The sequence below is a fragment of the Heloderma suspectum genome, chromosome 8, assembly GCF_057233095.1.
Source record: "Heloderma suspectum isolate Gila_16-S chromosome 8, 16-S_ref, whole genome shotgun sequence".
Classification (NCBI taxonomy): Eukaryota; Metazoa; Chordata; class Lepidosauria; order Squamata; family Helodermatidae; genus Heloderma; species Heloderma suspectum.
Window position 1 is genome coordinate 48,736,323 of NC_139465.1, and position 18,904 is coordinate 48,755,226.

Genomic DNA, 18,904 nt, shown 5'->3' on the forward strand with positions numbered 1-18,904 from the left:
GGGTTGGGGTTGGGGTTAGGGTTAGGGTTAGGGTTGGGGATAGGGTTAGGGTTAGGGTTAGGGTTACGGTTAGGGTTGGGGTTGGGGTTAGGTTTAGGGTTAGGGTTGGGGTTAGGGTTAGGGTTGGGGTTAGGTTTACGGTTAGGGTTAGGGTTGAGGTTCAGGTTGGGGTTAGGGATAGGGTTAGGTTTAGTGTTGGGGTTGGGGTTACGGTTGGGGTTAGGTTTAGTGTTGAGTTTAGGGTTAGGGTTAGGGTTACGGTTAGGGTTAGGGTTAGCGTTAGGGTTAGGTTTAGCGTCAGGGCCAGGGTCAGGGAGAGGGTGGGGTTAGGGTTAGGGTTAGGGTTAGGGTTAGGGAGAGGGTTGGGGTTGGGGTCAGGGTTAGGATTAGGGTTAGGGTCAGGGTTAGGTTTAGGGTCAGGGTTGGGGTTAGTGTTGTGGTTAGGGTTAGGGTTAGGGTTGGGGTTAGAGTTAGGGTTAGTGTTCGGGTTGGCGTTAGGGTTAGGGTTGGGGTTAGGGTTAGGGTTAGGTTTGGGGTTAGGGTTAGGGTTAGGGTTAGGGTTAGGGTTAGCGTTAGGGTTAGGGTTAGCGTTAGGGTTAGGGTTAGTGTCAGGGTCAGGGTCAGGGAGAGGGTGGGGTTAGGGTTAGGGTTGGGGTTAGTGTTAGGGTTAGGGTTAGGGTTAGTGTTGGGGTTGCGGTTAGGGTTAGGGTAAGGGTTGGGGTTAGGGTTAGGGTTAGGTTTAGGGTTGGGTTAGGGTTAGCGTTAGGGTTAGGGTTGGGGTTATTGTTAGGGTTGGCGTTAGGGTTAGGGTTAGGTTTGGGGTTAGGGTTGGGGTTCGGGTTAGGGTAAGGGTTAGGGTTAGGGATGGGGTTAGGGATAGGGTTAGGGTTAGTGTTAGGGTTGTGGTTAGGGTTAGGGTTAGGGTTAGTGTTAGGGTGAGTGTTGGGGTTGGGGTTAGGCTTAGGTTTAGGGTTGGTGTTAGGGTTATTGTTGGGGTTGGGGTTAGGGTTAGGGATAGGGCAAGGGTTAGGGTTGGAGTTAGTGTTGGGGTTAGGGTTAGGGTTAGGGTTGGGGTTAGGGTTAGGGTTAGGGTTGGGGTTGGGGTTGGGGTTAGGGTTAGGGTTAGGTTTGGGGTTAGGGTTGGCGTTAGGTTTAGGTTTGGGGTTGGGGATAGGGTTAGGGTTGGGGTTAGGGTTCGGGTTAGGGTTGGGGTTAGGTTCAGGGTTAGGGTTGGGGTTGGGTTTGGGTTTAGGGTTAGGGTGAGGTTTAGGGTTAGATTCAGGGTTAGGGTTAGGCTTAGGGCTAGGGTTGGGATTAGGGCTAGGGTTAGGGTTGAGTTAGGGTTAGGGATAGGGTTAGGGTTAAGGTTGCGGTTAGGGTTAGGGTTAGGGTTGGTGTTAGGTTTAGGGTTAGGGTTAGGGTTAGGGTTGGGGTTAGGGTTAGGTTTAGGGTTGGGTTACGGTTAGCGTTAGGGTTAGGGTTGGGGTTATTGTTAGGGTTGGCGTTAGGGTTAGGGTTAGGGTTAGGGTTGGGCTTAGGGGTAGAGTTAGGGTTGGAGTTAGGGTTAGGGTTAGGGTTGGGGTTAGGGTTGGGGTTAGGGTTGGCGTTAGGTTTAGGTTTAGGGTTGGGGTTGGGGTTGGGTTCAGGGTTAGGGTGAGGTTTAGGGTTAGGTTCCGGGTTAGGGTTAGGGTTAGGGTTAGGGCTAGGGTTGGGGTTAGGGTTAGGGTTGAGTTAGGGTCAGGGATAGGGTTAGGGTCAAGGTTGCGTTTAGGGTTAGGGTTAGGGTTGGTGTTAGGTTTAGGGTTAGGGTTAGGGTTGGGTTTAGGTTAAGGAATAGGGTTGGGGTTAGGGTCAGGGTTAGGCTAGGGTTGGGGTTAGGGTTAGCCTTAGTGTTAGTGTTAGGGTTGTGGTTAGCGTTAGGGTTAGGGTTAGTGGTCGGGTTAGGGTGAGTGTTCGGGTTGGGGTTAGTGTTAGGGTTGTGGTTAGGGTTAGGGTTGGGGTTGGGGTTAGGGTCAGGGATAGGGTTAGGGTTAGGGTTGGAGTTAGTGTTGGGGTTAGGGTTAGGGTTAGTGGTAGGGTTACGGTTAGGGTTAGGGTTGGGTTTAGGGTTAGGGTTACGGTTAGGGTTAGGGTTACGGTTAGGGTTAGGGTTAGCGTTAGGGTTAGGGTTAGCGTTAGGGTTAGGGTTAGTGTCAGGGTCAGGGTCAGGGAGAGGGTGGGGTTAGGGTTAGGTTTAGGGTTAGGGTTAGGGATAGGGTTGGGGTTGGGGTCAGGGTTAGGATTAGGTTTAGGGTCAGGGTTAGGGTTTGGGTCAGGGTTGGGGTTAGTGTTGGGGTTAGGTTTAGGGTTAGGGTTATGGTGAGTGTTGGGGTTGGTTTTAGGCTTAGGGTTAGGGTTGGTGTTCGGGTTATGGTTGGGGTTGGGGTTAGGGTTAGGGTTTTGGTTAGTGTTAGGGTTGGGGATAGATCTATGGTTAGGGTTCGGGTTGGTTAAGGGTAGGGTTAGGGTTAGGGTAGGGTTAGGGTTAGGCTTAGGGTAGGGTTAGGGTTAGGGTTATGTTTGTGTTAGGGCTAGGGTTAGGGTAGGGTTGGGGTTGGGGTTAAGTTTAGGTTTGGGCTTAGGTTTAAGGTTGGGTTTAGGGTTCGGGTTTGGGTTTGCGTTCGGTTTAGTGTTGGGGTTGGGGTTAGGGTTGGGGTTAGGTTTAGGGTTCGGGCTGGGTTTGGGTTTGAGTCCGGATTAGGGATAGGGTTAGGGTTAGTTTTGGGTTTGGGGTTACCGTTGGGGTTGGTGTTGGGTTTGGGTTATGGTTGCGGTTAGGGTTGGGGTTAGTTTTGTGTTGCGGTTGTGGTTGGGGTTGGGGTTTGGGTTTGGTTTGGTGTTGGTGTTGGGGTTGGGTCTAGGGTTAGTGTTCGGGTTCGGGTTCGCATTAGCATTATTGTTAGGGTTCGGGTTCGTGATCGGGTTCAGATTAGGGTTAGGGCTCTGTTTAGGGTTAGGGTTAGGTTTCGGGTTTGGGTTGGGGTTGGGGTTGTGGTTAGGTGTGAGGGTTAGGGGTTAGGGTTAGGGGGTTAGGGTTAGGGGTTTAGTGGGTTAGGGTTAGGGGGTTTGGGTTGGGGTCAGTGTTGGGGTTAGGTTTGGGGTTGGGGATAGGGATAGCGTTAGGGTTTGTGTTGTTTTAGTTTTAGGGTTAGGGTAGGTTTAGGGTTAGGGTTAGGGTATGTTGAGGATTTGGGTTAAGTTAGGGTTATTGTTATGGTTGTGTTTGGGCTAGGGTTAGGGTAGGGTTGGGTTTGGGGTTAGGTTTAGGTTTGGGGTTAGGTTTGAGGTGGGGTTAGGGTTCGGTTTTGGGTTCGAGTTCGGTTTAGTGTTGGGGTTGGGGTAGGCTTGGGGTTAGTATTGGGGTTGCGGTTGGGGTTGGGATTTTGGTTCGGTTTTGTGTTGGGGTTGGATTTGGGGTTAGGGTTAGTGTTTGGGTTTGGGTTAACGTTATTGTTAGCGTTTGGGTTCCGGTTCATATTAGGGTTAGGGTTCAGGTTCAGGTTATTTTTATTGTTAGTGTTGGGGTTAGGGTTAGGGTTGGGGTTAGGGTTGGGGATGGGTTTAGGGTTCGAATTCGGGTTCGGTTGTGGTCCCGGGTTCGGTTTCGGGTTTGCGTTAGGGTTGGGGTTGGTGTTATGGTTAGGGTTAATTTTAGGGTTAGGGTTAGGGTTGGGGTTGGGGTTAGGTTTAGGGTTGTGGTTAGGGTTAATGTTATGTCTAGGGTTCGGTTGGCATTGGGGTTGCGTTTAGTGTTGGGGTCGGGGTTGGGGTTGGGGTTAGGGTTAGGGTTAGTATTAGGGCTGGGGTTAAGTTGGGATTAGAGTTATGTTAGGGTTAGGATTAGGGTTCGGGTTCGGTTTAGTGTTGGTGTTGGGGTTGGGGTTAGTTTTAGGGTTCGGGTTCGGGTTTGGCCCGGGTTCGAGTCCAGGTTAGGGATAGCGTTAGGGTTAGGGTTGGGGTTGGGGTTGAGTTTGGGGTTACGTTTGGGGTTGGAGTTGGGGTTGGGGTTAGGTTAGGGTTGGGGTTAGTGTTGGGATTCTGGTGGGGTTGGGGTTTGCATTCGGTTTGGTGTTGGGGTTGGTGTTGGGTTTGGGGTTGTGGTTAGGGTTGGGGTTAGGGTTAGGGTTAGAGTTGGGGTTAGGGTTGGGGTTTGGGATAGGGTTAGGTTTACTGTTGGGGTTGGGGTTAGGGTTGGGGTTAGGTTTTGGGTTGGGGTTAGTGATAGGGTTAGGGTTAGGGTAAGGGTTAGGGTTGGGGTTAGGGTTAGGGTTAGGGTTGGGGATAGGGTTAGGGTTAGGGTTGGGGTTAGGGTTATGGTTAGGGTTAGGGTTGGGGTTAGGGTTAGGGTTGGCGTTAGGGTTAGGGTTGGTGTTAGGGTTGGCGTTAGGTTTAGGGTTGGCTTTGGGGTTAGGGTTAGGGTTAGGGTTGGGGTTAGGGTTAGGGTTAGGGTTGGGGATAGGGTTAGGGTTAGGGTTAGGGTTGGGGTTAGGGTTACGGTTAGGGTTAGGGTTGGGGTTAGGGTTAGGGTTGGGGTTAGGGTTAGGGTTGGTGTTAGGGTTGGCGTTAGGTTTAGGGTTGGCTTTGGGGTTAGGGTTAGGGTTAGGGTTGGGGTTAGGTTTAGGGTTAGGGTTGGGGTTATGTTTAGGGTTAGAGTTGGGGTTGGGTTTGTGTTTAGGGTTAGGGTGAGGTTTAGGGTTAGGTTCGGGGTTAGGGTTAGGCTTAGGGGTAGGGCTGGGGTTAGGGTTAGGGTTAGGGTTGAGTTAGGGTTAGTAATAGGGTTAGGGTTAAGGTTGCGGTTAGGGTTAGGGATAGGGTTGGTGTTAGGTTTAGGGTTAGGGTTAGAGTTAGGGTTGGGTTTAGGGTAAGGAATAGGGTTGGGGTTAGGGTTAGGGTTAGGGTTGGGGTTAGGGTTAGCGTTAGTGTTAGTGTTAGGGTTGTGGTTAGGGTTAGGGTTAGGGTTAGCATCAGGGTCAGGTTCAGGGAGAGGGTGGGGTTAGGGTTAGGGTTAGGGATAGGGTTGGGGTTGGGGTCAGGGTTAGGATTAGGGTTAGGGTCAGGGTTAGGGTTAGGGTCAGGGTTGGGGTTAGTGTTGGGGTTAGGGTTAGGTTTGGGGTTAGGTTGAGGGTTAGTGTTCGGTTTGGCGTTAGGGTTAGTGTTAGGGTTAGGGTTAGGGTTAGGGTTGGGGTTAGGGTTAGGGTTAGGGTTGGGGTTAGGGTTAGGGTTAGGGTTAGTGTTAGTGTTAGGGTTAGGGGTGGGTTTAGGGTTAGGGTCAGGGTTAGGGTTAGGGTCAGGGTTGGGGTTAGTGTTGGGGTTAGGGCTAGGGTTGGGGTTAGGGTTTGAGTTAGGGTTAGGGATAGGGTTAGGGTTAAGGTTGCGGTTAGGGTTAGGGTTAGGGTTGGTGTTAGGTTGAGGGTTAGGGTTAGGGTTAGGTTTGGGTTTAGGGTTAGTGTTAGTGTTAGGGTTGTGGTTAGGGTTATGGATAGGGATAGGGTTAGGGTTAGGGTTAGGGTGAGTGTTGGGTTTGGGGTTAGGGTTAGGGTTAGGGATGGGGTAAGGGTCAGGGTTGGGGTTGGGGTTAGGGTTAGGGATAGGGTTAGGGTTAGGGTTGGAGTTAGTGTTGGGGTTAGGGTTAGGGTTTGGGTTAGCGTTGGGGTTAGGGTTACGGTTAGGGTTAGGGTTAGGGTTGGGGTTAGGGTTAGGGTTAGGGTTAGGGTTGGGGTTAGGGTTGGGGTTAGGGTTAGGGTTGGTGTTAGGGTTGGGGTTAGTGCTAGGGTTAGGTTTAGGGTTGGCGTTAGGGTTGGGGTTAGGTTTAGGGTTGGGGTTAGGGTTAGGGTAAGGGTTAGGGTTGTGGTTTAGGGTTAGGGTTCGGGTTGGTGTAAGGGTTAGGGTTAGGTTTGGGGTTAGGGTTGGGTTTAGGGATAGGGTTAGGTTTAGGATTGGGGTTGGGGTTAGGGTTGGGGTAGGTTTAGGGTTGGGGTTGGGGTTAGGGTTAGGGATGTGGTTAGGGTTAGGTTTGCGTTTAGGGTTGGGGTTGGGGTTAGGGTTTGGGTTAGGGTTAGGGTTGGGGTTAGGGTTAGGGTTAGGGTTAGAGTTAGGGATAGTGTTAGGGTTAGGGTCAGGGTTAGAGTTAGGGTTAGGGTTAGGGTTAGGTTTATGGTTGGGGTGAGGGTGAAGGTTAGGTTTAGGGTTAGGGTTAGGGTTAGGCTTAGGGTTAGGGTTGGGGTTAGGGGTTGGGGTAGGGTTAGTTTTAGGGTTTGGGTTAGGCCACGGGGGAAGGAATGTCACTAGGCGACTGAGGCAACATGGTTGGTTATCGGACAAGTTGGCAGGAATAAATGACCAAGTGTGGGAACCACATGTCTAAAACTATCCATGAGGCAAAAGTATGTGGGCCTCATTAAAAGATATATTTTGAATTTCATTACAGTGGAAGGGGGGGACCAGGGATGGCTTTATATTTTCTGGAAAAATTTTTACACTTAAGCATTCGTGCACACGTAGTATTTGTTTCAGCAACGGTGGGGGTGCGTAGAGTGAACTCTGTAGGGGGTAGGATCTTTGCAACCATGCCCCAATCAGCATTTTGGGAGTAAGTTAAACTTACACTATAAACTCTTAACATGGTATCTTTTTGAATTCTTTCAGGATGGTTACAGACAGGTATTAGACATGCTAATAAGCCTGTTTGCAGGTATATCTTTTGGTAAACAAAAATACTTTATCCCAGTGATGTTAGCTAAGTGAAGCCAGTAATTATCAGCAAATTGCTGGGACAAACTACCTTCTCCAGGGGCAGGCCCCCCTTTTTGCACCTTATTAAGGAAACACAATGCAACACTACTAACACTACAACACTCATGTTTGATCTTCTTTGGGATCTGACCGTACGCTGGGCAGCCATTCACCTGGCAAGCTGCAGTAGGGTCTAGTCCCCTTCTTCAATTCTCCAGTTGCAGGTCTGACCGTACGCAGGGTGTGTCCACAGTAAGGTCTAGCCTGAGTCTTACTGCTTTTTCAGAATGATTTTTAAAGGATTTTTAGGATGTCTGTTTACAGTCCATTCCCCTCCTTTCGCTCTCTTGACTCATGTTTAATGTACACGAGTTCATAGCTGTGGGGGTGGAAAGTATAACAGTTTTTGGTCCTCTCCATCTGGGAGTCAAAGGGTCATTTTTCCCTCTTTAACTCATACTTTATCTCCTGGTTGGAAAGGATGAATCTCTGTAATGGGAATTGGGGCTTATTTTCTAAGACAAAGCGACGCTGGGCTTGAAGAACTTTGCCCAGTGTTTAGACTTCTTGTTTAAGGCTAACGTTGGCTTGCTCTTGATGCTGCTCCAGTGTCAATTATGAAGTCAATGTCATGGCCCCTCACAGTGGCAGTGACTAGGGGCTTCCCAGGGCTGAGATTAAGGGGGCCCGGTCTGTCTTATTTAAGACTTTTGGCTTTAGCCACTTTAATGAAGGGGGCTTTTTTATACATTTTTATAGACCCCTGCTTTTCAGTTTGCTTGCTAACTAAGCTGTCTCCTCCCTCGCCTGTTCTGGCCCCTTTGGTTTTCTCTTTTATGTATTTGATTTATTTCATTTGGGCATTTACGCCACCAATGTCCATCTTGTCCGCACTGGGCACACTGTTTTTTCTTAAGAATCTTCTGCCTCTGCCGGGTCTTTTTTCATTTCTTCGTCTACGTTTTCTGGGGCTTCTGGGTCGAGGGGGCATACTGGCAATAGGCATTTAAAAGACGCTCCAAGTACGCTCTGGGGGCTTCGGTGGCACCTTGCAGCACTTTAGACACTTTGGTTATATTAACTGACTTTTTCATACTTGCTGTCATGGCTTCTAACAGCAGGGTTTGATACTGGGTGAGGCGCTTTAGCCCCGCTTGTGTGTTGGGAGAGAGAAACCTCTCTCCCTCTCTTGCTTTTTCTCTCTTTTGCTGATCTGCCTGTATTGCAGATCATGTTTCAAACTTTTTATATAAAACTTTCTGCTCTATGCACCAGCCTTGTCTTTTTGCAAGTTAAACTCACTTACTAACTTTTCTGCCCTACACTAGTCTCAATGACACACATTTGGGATAGGCTGTTCTTCTCTTTCTAGTTACATTTTTTTTTTAATCTTCAAGAACTATTACATTATTGTGGCTACTTTATCCCAGGTAATAAGCTTCAGGCACAATCAGCTGCTTTTAATTTACCCTGGGGGCAACTGTGGCCACGCTTCTTTTCTACAAATGTTTTCTCTCTTTGCTTCTTGCCTCCTTTTTCTTCTTCTTTTTTCTTCTCTATCTGTCTTCTACTTTCTCTATTCCTTCTTTTCTACTTGCCTTTCTCTTTCTCCTTGTCATCCATTGGGAACCACACTTAGTATTATTTGGAGTTGCAACTAACACTAATCTGCAAATATCACATATATTTTATGATATTTAAGAAATCATAAAATACACACAACAAACTTTTTCTGCAATTTAACACAATGAATGGAAAACACTTTTTGCATGGTAAGGCATGATGGAGCAGATCCAGCAATTATACTGCTCTTCTGGCTGAAAGCTCAGGGCCCATTAAAATCAAGGGACGGGCATACTCACACACGCAAAGAGTTCTAGGTCACCATTTTTGCATCGGCAACTTTATGCTGCATGAGTTCTGGCAGAAGGAAATCTAAAAGTTATAGATCAAACTTAGCCTGCTGTACACTGAGCTGACTACAAACAGACCCACGGTCCACAGCGATGAGAGTTTAAGTTTATCAAAAGCTTCATAGCACTGTCCATGGAAAGTCTTTGACAATTCAAAATTTTAGTCCATGTGCAGAGTGTCTCTAAAAAGCCCAGATGATGGAGCCAAACAGAGAAGGCTCTGGGCAATGAAGATGAGATGTTTCCAGCAACGGCTCCGCGCTTTTGCATCAGTTTAAAAAAGGGGAAGTGTGGCCCTACACCCCTTCTGACAGACAAGGGCCTTTAACTTTTTAGCAAGGCCTCTGTCTAAACAGAGCAGCACAGCTTAGCTCTCTAGCCGTGACACTTTAATTTGGGCAACTCCTCTGTAAATTTTATTTTATTTCTGTCAGGTTCTCACAGACATTTTAAAAACTTGCTCTTTTTTTTCTCTTTTAACCTGGTACACGAAAGCACTGAAACACTGAGTGCCGAAACTCAGGACGCTGGGGGGGTGATGGGCATCGCCTTATACTTGCATTTTTTTCAGGCAGCCATTAATCTTCGGGGAGGCGGTGGGGTGATTTGCAGGACTTCAAAGGCAAGCTTCCCAGTTTGTTTGTATTTGTAAATCCCAAGCTTAAAACAGGACACGATGAGGTAGAGGGCAGCCAAATCTTTGCTTTGGCACGGGCAACAAATAACTCAGGTTAGCTTTCTTCGCTGGGGTCTCAAACAGGAAAACAGTCTTAATTTAAAGTTGTAACATCACTGACAGCGTCAGCCAGCCAGCTACACAGATTTCACTGTTTTTCAAGACAGTTACTCCAATATCTTCTTTTCTTCTCAATCAGGTTGGGTCTCCCAGCTTACACAGTTTATTGCAGCTTCCAGGAGCATGGTAGTAGCGTAATTTTGGCTTGGCCAGGGACATGCTGTCTGGTTTCTCGGTCTCTTCAGCACACACACTCAGGCAGTGTAACACTGGACACTCAAATCAGTGAGATTTCTTCGTTGCAGGGAATCCCACGGCAAAAGCTTAATGGTTACGCTCTTCAGAAATCATATAGCTGATGGTCTACAGGCTCTATGAAATTCTAGGACAGTTCAAAGCTAAACACGGTTACCTTGACAGAGATCTTTAATGTGGTCTCTCCGCTTCATTCTGCCTTGGGACCGTCCTATGGGCATGGCACACTTTCCACTCGAAGAGGGGTCTAGCCTGTGCCCTGGGGGCTGATTCTTCACCTTTATTTCATTTTGCGCCTTCATCTTCTGGGTCTTCATTTTCAGTTTCCATTTCTTAGGGATTTCATCTCAATTAGGCGAGGTGATGATGTGGCACAACTCAGAACGTTGTGGGTAATTCTCCTGCTGCCCTCCCGGCGCACTAGGCTAACGGTTACTTCTTCAGCCTCACACTCCCACGCTACGTCAAAAGCCAGGCTGTCTTGCAACATTTCTCTGATTAACAGCCTCAGATCTTGTGTTTTTTTTTCCTCTCAGCTCGACCTTGAGCTTTTTTGCTATTCCCTCTCTCTATTCTGAATCCTTTTTAAAAAATCTTTTTCCTTTTTTTTTTTAACATACATCTCAAGGGGGTGCAAGTCTTGCTTCCCCCACCTCCCATAGCCTCTTTCTTAAGATAAAGACAGACACAAGGAGGGAAAGGGGATTGGTCAGTGAGTAAGGGGTCTCACTGGCCGACACAAAAGGAATTTCACACCACGCACTTTGCTACTGGCCTGGGCACCCGGACGGTCAACGGTATGCATCAGAAACCGCAGTAGCCACTCACACCATCATCAATCTGTCCACTGCATCCATATGTCCCTGCCACCCACTTTTCCCACTTTTCACCAGAGCGGAAAGCGGCTTCCCCAGCTTCCTCAGCTTCCTACTGAGTACTGGCGTGCTGGGTACTGGCGCCCGCTCGGGGGTGTGATCAGGCCCCCCTTCTACTCGCAAGGAGTAGGTTCTTTTCGTATACGTATACTAACACTGACCTTCTTCATGAGGCGGGGCCCTCTTTTTTTCTGCCCAGTGGCCTTTCTCCCTAAAGGCGGGGCCCACTTTTACTCCATACTTGCCTTACTCCTGAAGGCTTCCAATGTGGGTTTCAACTCAATTGCAGCTGCGATACAGGCAGGGCTCAAGTTCCTTTCTCCGCTTCCCAAGGTTCTCTTGCTGCTCGCTGCCGTTTGGGCGATCCCGGCGCAGGCTCCCTCCCGTTTGCCCGACAAAAAGGTCGGTGGCGCCAAGAAAGGGAGGCATGCGCCGAGCTCTCCCTCCCGGTGTGGCGATAAAGAGCAGGCAACTGCCCCTCTCTGTCTCAGAGCCTGCCACATCCGAGTCACGGCACCATTTATGTAGCAGAAATCAGAGTCAGAGAGACCACGGAGTAAAGAAAAATGAGTATTCTTTATTTAACGCGCGGGCTTATGGCTGGAATCTTTTCCAAAGAGCCAAAAGCCCCGAGGCATAGCCACGCATTACTTTTATAGAGATGATGACACACAAGCGACCCTTTCTCCCACCCCCTCTCCTGTGGTTTTACAGTTGGTACAGTTGTTTAGAGTACAGGAAATGGGCCATAGGACATTCTATCTCGAGAACAAGGATACAGTCTTGCAGTAAGCAAAAAGGCAAAATCATGACTGTGTTGTGCAATTTGGCTTGCTGACAGGGGAAGTCTCAACATTGCTGTTCCTGCCAAACTATGCTAGCTCAGCAAGAACATGAGACCACTTAGTCTGACCCCCGACATGGCTGCTACAGGGTTAGGGTTATGTTTGGGGTTAGGGTTAGTGTTAGGGTTCGGGTTGGATTTAGGGTTAGGGTCTGGGTTAGGGTTAGGGTTGGGGTTAGGGTTAGGGTTGGGGTTGGGGTTAGGGTTAGGGTTGGGGTTGGGGTTGGGGTTAGGGTTAGGGATAGGGTTAGAGTTAGGGTTGGAGTTAGTGTTGGGGTTAGGGTTCGGGTTAGGGTTAGTGTTAGGGTTACGGTTAGGGTTAGGGTTGGGTTTAGGGTTAGGGTTAGGGTTGGGGTTAGGGTTAGGGTTGGGGATAGGGTTAGGGTTAGGGTTGGGGTTGGGGTTGGGGTCAGGGTTTGGATTATGGTTAAGGTCAGTGTTAGGGTTAGGGTCAGGTTTGGGGTTAGTGCTGGGGTTAGGGTTCGGGTTAGGGTTGGGGTTAGAGTTAGGGTTAGGGTTAGGGTTAGGGACGGGTTAGGGATAGGGTTGGGGTTAGGGTTGGGGTTAGGTTTAGGGTAAGGGTTGAGTTAGGGTTAGGGTTAGGGTTGGTTTTAGGTTTAGGGTTAGGGATAGGGTTTGGGTTGGGTTTCGGGTAAGGAATAGGGTTGGGGTTAGGGTTAGGGTTAGGGTTAGGGTTGGGGTTAAGGTGAGGTTTAAGGATGGGGTTGGGGTAAGGGTTAGGGTTGGAGTTAGGGTTGGGGTTAGGGTTAGGGTTGGGGTTGTGGTTAGGGTTAGGGTTAGTGTTAGGTTTGGGGTTAGGGTTAGTGTTAGGTTTAGGGTTGGATTTAGGGTTTGGGTCCTGGTTAGGGTTAGGGTTAGGGTTGGGGTTAGGGTTTGGGTTAGGATGGGGTTAGGGTTAGGTTTAGTGTTGGGGTTGTGGTTAGGGTTAGTGTTGGGGTTGGGGTTAGGTTTAGGGTTAGTGTTAGGTTTAGGGTTGGGGTTAGGGTTAGGGTTAGGGTTGGGGTTAGGGTTAGGGTTAAGCTTGGGGTTAGGGTTAGGGTTGGGGTTGGGGCTAGGGTTCGGGTTGGGGTTAGGGTTAGGGTTAGTGTTAGGGTTAGTGTTGGGTTATGTTTTGGGCTAGGGTTAGGGTTAGGGTTAGGGTTAAGTTTAGGGTTAGGGTTAGGGTAGGTGTTAGGGTTAGGGTTAGGGTTAGGGTTAGGGTTAGAGTTGGGGTGAGGGTTAGGGTTAGAGTTAGGGTTAGGGTTAGTGTTAGGTTCTGGGTTGGGGTTAAGGTTAGGGTTAGGGTTTGGGTTTGGGTTAGGTTTAGTGTTGGGGTTAGGGTTAGGGTTAAGGATAGGGTTGGGGTTGGGGTTAGGGTTAGTGTTAGGATTAGGGTTGGGTTAGGTTTAGGGTTAGGGTTAGGCTTGGGGTTTGGGTCCGGTTTGGGGTTAGTGTTGGTGTTAGGGTTAGGGTTAGTGTTAGGGTAGTGGTTAGGGTTAGGGTTAGGGTTGGGGTTAGGGTTAGGGCAGGGGTGAGGTTTAGGGTTTGGGTTAGGGATAGGGTTAGGTTTAGGGTTGGGGTTATGGTAATGGTTAGAGTTAGGGTTAGGGTTGGGTTAAGTTTAGGGTTAGGGATAGGGTTGGGGTTAGGGTTAGGGTTGGGGTTAGTGTTGGGGTTAGGGTTAGGGTTAGGTTAAGTGTTAGGGTAGTGATTAGGGTTAGGGTTGGGGTTAGGTTAGGGTTAGAGTTGGGGTTAGGGTTAGTGTAAGGGCTGGGGTTAGGGTGAGGGTTAGGGTTAGGGTTGGGGTTAGGGTTAGGGTTAGGTTTGGGGTTCACGTTAGTGTTAGGCTTAGGGTTGGATTTAGGGTTCGGGTCTGGGTTAGGGTTAAGGTTGGGGTTAGGGTTAGGGTTCGGTTTAGGGTTAGGGTTAAGCTTGAGGTTAGGGTTAGGGTTAGGGTTGGGGTTCAGGTTCGGGTTCGGGGTCGGGTTGGGGTCAGGGTTAGGATTAGGGTTGGGGTAGGGGTTAGGGTTGGGGTTGGGGTTAGGGTTAGGGTTAGGATTAGTGTTGGTGTCAGGGTTAGGGTTAGGGTTAGAGTTATGTTTAGGGTTGGGTTTAGGGTTAGGGTTAGGGTCAGGGTTGGGGTTAGGGTTAGGGTTAGGTTTGGGTTAGTGTTAGGGTTGGGGTTAGGGTTAGTGTTGGGGTTAGGGTTAGGAGTAGTGTTAGGGTAGTTGTTAGGGTTAGGGTTAAGCTTGGGGTTAGGGTTAGGGTTAGGGCTGGGGTTAGGGTTAGGGTTAGGGTTGGGGTTACGGTTAGGGTTAGGGTTGCGGTTAGTGTTAGGGTTAGGGTTAGTGTTGGGGTTAGGGTTAGGGTTAGGTTTAGGGTTGGATTTAGGGTTAGGGTTAGGGTTTGGGTTGAGTTAGGGTTAGGGTTCGGGTTCGGGTTAGGGTTGGGTTTAGGGTTAGGGTTAGGTTTAGGGTTGGGGTTATTGAAGTTAGGGTTAGGGTTAGGGTTAGTGTTAGGCTAGTGGTTAGGGTTAGGTTTAGGGTTAGGTTTAGTTTTGGGGTTGGGGTTGGGGTTAGGGTTAGGTTTAGGGTTAGGGTTAGGGTTGGGGTTAGAGTTGGGGTCAGGGTTAGGGTTAGGGTTAGGGTTAGGGTTAGGTTCTGGGTTGGGGTTAGGGTTAGGGTTAGGGTTGGGGTTTGGGTTAGGTTTAGTGTTGGGGTTGGGGTTAGGGTTAGGGTCAGGGTCAGGGTTAGGGTTAGTGTTAGGGTCGGGGTTAGGGTTGGGGTTACGGTTAGGGTTGGAGTTAGGGTTAGGTTTCGGGTTAGGGTTGGGGTTAGGGTTAGGTTTCGGGTTAGGGTTGGGTTAAGGTTAGGGTTAGGGTTAGGGTTAGTGTTGGTGTTAGGTTTAGTGTTAGGTTTAGGGTAGGGTTAGGGTTGGGGTTGGTGATAGGGTGAGGGTTGTGGTTGGGGTTGGGGTTAGGGTTAGGGTTAGGGTCAGGGTCAGGGTTAGGGTTAGTGTTAGGGTCGGGGTTAGGGTTGGGGTTACGGTTAGGGTTGGGGTTAGGGTTAGGTTTCGGGTTAGGGTTGGGTTAACGTTAGGGTTAGGTTTAGGGTGAGGCTGAGGGATAGGGTTAGGGTTGGGGTTAGTGTTAGGGTTAGGGTTGGGGTTAGGGTTAGGGTTAGGGTTAGGGTTAGGGTTAGGGTTGGGGTTAGGGCTAGGGTAGGGTTGGGGTCAGGGTTATGGTTCGGGTTCGGGTTAGGGTTAGTGTTAGGTTTAGAGTTGGGGTTAGGGTTAGGGTTGGGGTTAGGGTTAGTGTTGGGGTTGTTGTTAGGGTTAGAGTTAGGGTTAGGTTTGGGTTTAGGGTAAGGAATAGGGTTAGGGTTGGGTTAGGGTTAGGGTTAGGGTTGGGGTTAGGGTCAGTGTTGGGGTTGGGGTTAGTGTTGGGGTTGGGGTTAGGGTTAGGGTAAGGGTTGGTGTTAGGGTTAGGGTTAGGTTTAGGGTTGGGTTAGGGTTAGGGTTAGGGTTAGGGTTGGTGTTAGGGTTAGGGTTAGGGTAAGGGTTAGTGTTGGGGTTGGGGTTAGGGTTAGAGTTAGTGTTAGGTTTAGGGTTGGGTTCAGGGTTAGGGTCAGGGTTAGGGTTAGGGTAGGGGTTAGGGTTAGGGTTAGGTTTGGGGTTAGGGCTAGGGTTGGGGTTAGGTTTAGGGTAAGGGTTGAGTTAGGGTTAGGGTTAGGGTTGGTTTTAGGTTTAGGGTTAGGGATAGGGTTTGGGTTGGGTTTCGGGTAAGGAATAGGGTTGGGGTTAGGGTTAGGGTTAGGGTAGGGTTAGGGTTAGGGTAGGGTTAGGGTTAGGGTTAGGGTTGGGGTTGGTGTTAGGGTTAGGGTTAGGGTTAGGGTTAGGGTTGGGGTTGGGGTTGGGGTTGGCGTTAGGGTTAGGGTCAGGGTCAGGGTTAGGGTTAGGGTTGGGGTTAGGGTTGGGGTTACGGTTAGGGTTGTGGTTAGGGTTAGGTTTCGGGTTAGGGTTAGGGTTGGGTTAAGGTTAGGGTTAGGGTTAGGGTGAGGCTGAGGGTTAGGGTTAGGGTTGGGGTTAGTGTTAGGGTTAGGGTTGGGGTTAGGGTTAGGTTTAGGGTTAGGTTTAGGGTTGGGGTTAGGGTTAGGTTTAGGGTTTGATTGGGGTTAGGGTTAGGGTTAGGGTTGGTGTTAGGTTTAGTGTTAGGGTTAGGGTTGGGGTTAAGGTGAGTTTTAGGGATGGGGTTGGGGTAAGGGTTAGGGTTGGAGTTAGGGTTGGGGTTAGGGTTAGGGTTGGGGTTGGGGTTAGGGTTAGGGTTAGTGTTAGGTTTGGGGTTAGGGTTAGTGTTAGGTTTAGGGTTGGATTTAGGGTTTGGGTCCTGGTTAGGGTTAGGGTTAGGGTTGGGGTTAGGGTTTGGGTTAGGATGGGGTTAGGGTTAGGTTTAGTGTTGGGGTTAGGGTTGGGGTTATTGTTAGGGTTGGCGTTAGGGTTAGGGTTAGGGTTGGGGTTCGGGTTAGGGTAAGGGTTAGGGTTAGGGATGGGGTTAGGGATAGGGTTAGGGTTAGTGTTAGGGTTGTGGTTAGGGTTAGGGTTAGGGTTAGTGTTAGGGTGAGTGTTGGGGTTGGGGTTAGGCTTAGGTTTAGGGTTGGTGTTAGGGTTATTGTTGGGGTTGGGGTTAGGGTTAGGGATAGGGCAAGGGTTAGGGTTGGAGTTAGTGTTGGGGTTAGGGTTAGGGTTAGGGTTGGGGTTAGGGTTAGGGTTAGGGTTGGGGTTGGGGTTGGGGTTAGGGTTAGGTTTAGGTTTGGGGTTAGGGTTGGCGTTAGGTTTAGGTTTGGGGTTGGGGATAGGGTTAGGGTTGGGGTTAGGGTTCGGGTTAGGGTTGGGGTTAGGTTCAGGGTTAGGGTTGGGGTTGGGTTTGGGTTTAGGGTTAGGGTGAGGTTTAGGGTTAGATTCAGGGTTAGGGTTAGGCTTAGGGCTAGGGTTGGGATTAGGGCTAGGGTTAGGGTTGAGTTAGGGTTAGGGATAGGGTTAGGGTTAAGGTTGCGGTTAGGGTTAGGGTTAGGGTTGGTGTTAGGTTTAGGGTTAGGGTTAGGGTTAGGGTTGGGGTTAGGGTTAGGTTTAGGGTTGGGTTACGGTTAGCGTTAGGGTTAGGGTTGGGGTTATTGTTAGGGTTGGCGTTAGGGTTAGGGTTAGGGTTAGGGTTGGGCTTAGGGGTAGAGTTAGGGTTGGAGTTAGGGTTAGGGTTGGGGTTAGGGTTGGGGTTAGGGTTGGCGTTAGGTTTAGGTTTAGGGTTGGGGTTGGGGTTGGGTTCAGGGTTAGGGTGAGGTTTAGGGTTAGGTTCCGGGTTAGGGTTAGGGTTAGGGTTAGGGTTAGGGTTAGGTTCTGGGTTGGGGTTAGGGTTAGGGTTAGGGTTGGGGTTTGGGTTAGGTTTAGTGTTGGGGTTGGGGTTAGGGTTAGGGTCAGGGTCAGGGTTAGGGTTAGTGTTAGGGTCGGGGTTAGGGTTGGGGTTACGGTTAGGGTTGGAGTTAGGGTTAGGTTTCGGGTTAGGGTTGGGGTTAGGGTTAGGTTTCGGGTTAGGGTTGGGTTAAGGTTAGGGTTAGGGTTAGGGTTAGTGTTGGTGTTAGGTTTAGTGTTAGGTTTAGGGTAGGGTTAGGGTTGGGGTTGGTGATAGGGTGAGGGTTGTGGTTGGGGTTGGGGTTAGGGTTAGGGTTAGGGTCAGGGTCAGGGTTAGGGTTAGTGTTAGGGTCGGGGTTAGGGTTGGGGTTACGGTTAGGGTTGGGGTTAGGGTTAGGTTTCGGGTTAGGGTTGGGTTAACGTTAGGGTTAGGTTTAGGGTGAGGCTGAGGGATAGGGTTAGGGTTGGGGTTAGTGTTAGGGTTAGGGTTGGGGTTAGGGTTAGGGTTAGGGTTAGGGTTAGGGTTAGGGTTGGGGTTAGGGCTAGGGTAGGGTTGGGGTCAGGGTTATGGTTCGGGTTCGGGTTAGGGTTAGTGTTAGGTTTAGAGTTGGGGTTAGGGTTAGGGTTGGGGTTAGGGTTAGTGTTGGGGTTGTTGTTAGGGTTAGAGTTAGGGTTAGGTTTGGGTTTAGGGTAAGGAATAGGGTTAGGGTTGGGTTAGGGTTAGGGTTAGGGTTGGGGTTAGGGTCAGTGTTGGGGTTGGGGTTAGTGTTGGGGTTGGGGTTAGGGTTAGGGTAAGGGTTGGTGTTAGGGTTAGGGTTAGGTTTAGGGTTGGGTTAGGGTTAGGGTTAGGGTTAGGGTTGGTGTTAGGGTTAGGGTTAGGGTAAGGGTTAGTGTTGGGGTTGGGGTTAGGGTTAGAGTTAGTGTTAGGTTTAGGGTTGGGTTCAGGGTTAGGGTCAGGGTTAGGGTTAGGGTAGGGGTTAGGGTTAGGGTTAGGTTTGGGGTTAGGGCTAGGGTTGGGGTTAGGTTTAGGGTAAGGGTTGAGTTAGGGTTAGGGTTAGGGTTGGTTTTAGGTTTAGGGTTAGGGATAGGGTTTGGGTTGGGTTTCGGGTAAGGAATAGGGTTGGGGTTAGGGTTAGGGTTAGGGTAGGGTTAGGGTTAGGGTAGGGTTAGGGTTAGGGTTAGGGTTGGGGTTGGTGTTAGGGTTAGGGTTAGGGTTAGGGTTAGGGTTGGGGTTGGGGTTGGGGTTGGCGTTAGGGTTAGGGTCAGGGTCAGGGTTAGGGTTAGGGTTGGGGTTAGGGTTGGGGTTACGGTTAGGGTTGTGGTTAGGGTTAGGTTTCGGGTTAGGGTTAGGGTTGGGTTAAGGTTAGGGTTAGGGTTAGGGTGAGGCTGAGGGTTAGGGTTAGGGTTGGGGTTAGTGTTAGGGTTAGGGTTGGGGTTAGGGTTAGGTTTAGGGTTAGGTTTAGGGTTGGGGTTAGGGTTAGGTTTAGGGTTTGATTGGGGTTAGGGTTAGGGTTAGGGTTGGTGTTAGGTTTAGTGTTAGGGTTAGGGTTGGGGTTAAGGTGAGTTTTAGGGATGGGGTTGGGGTAAGGGTTAGGGTTGGAGTTAGGGTTGGGGTTAGGGTTAGGGTTGGGGTTGGGGTTAGGGTTAGGGTTAGTGTTAGGTTTGGGGTTAGGGTTAGTGTTAGGTTTAGGGTTGGATTTAGGGTTTGGGTCCTGGTTAGGGTTAGGGTTAGGGTTGGGGTTAGGGTTTGGGTTAGGATGGGGTTAGGGTTAGGTTTAGTGTTGGGGTTAGGGTTGGGGTTATTGTTAGGGTTGGCGTTAGGGTTAGGGTTAGGGTTGGGGTTCGGGTTAGGGTAAGGGTTAGGGTTAGGGATGGGGTTAGGGATAGGGTTAGGGTTAGTGTTAGGGTTGTGGTTAGGGTTAGGGTTAGGGTTAGTGTTAGGGTGAGTGTTGGGGTTGGGGTTAGGCTTAGGTTTAGGGTTGGTGTTAGGGTTATTGTTGGGGTTGGGGTTAGGGTTAGGGATAGGGCAAGGGTTAGGGTTGGAGTTAGTGTTGGGGTTAGGGTTAGGGTTAGGGTTGGGGTTAGGGTTAGGGTTAGGGTTGGGGTTGGG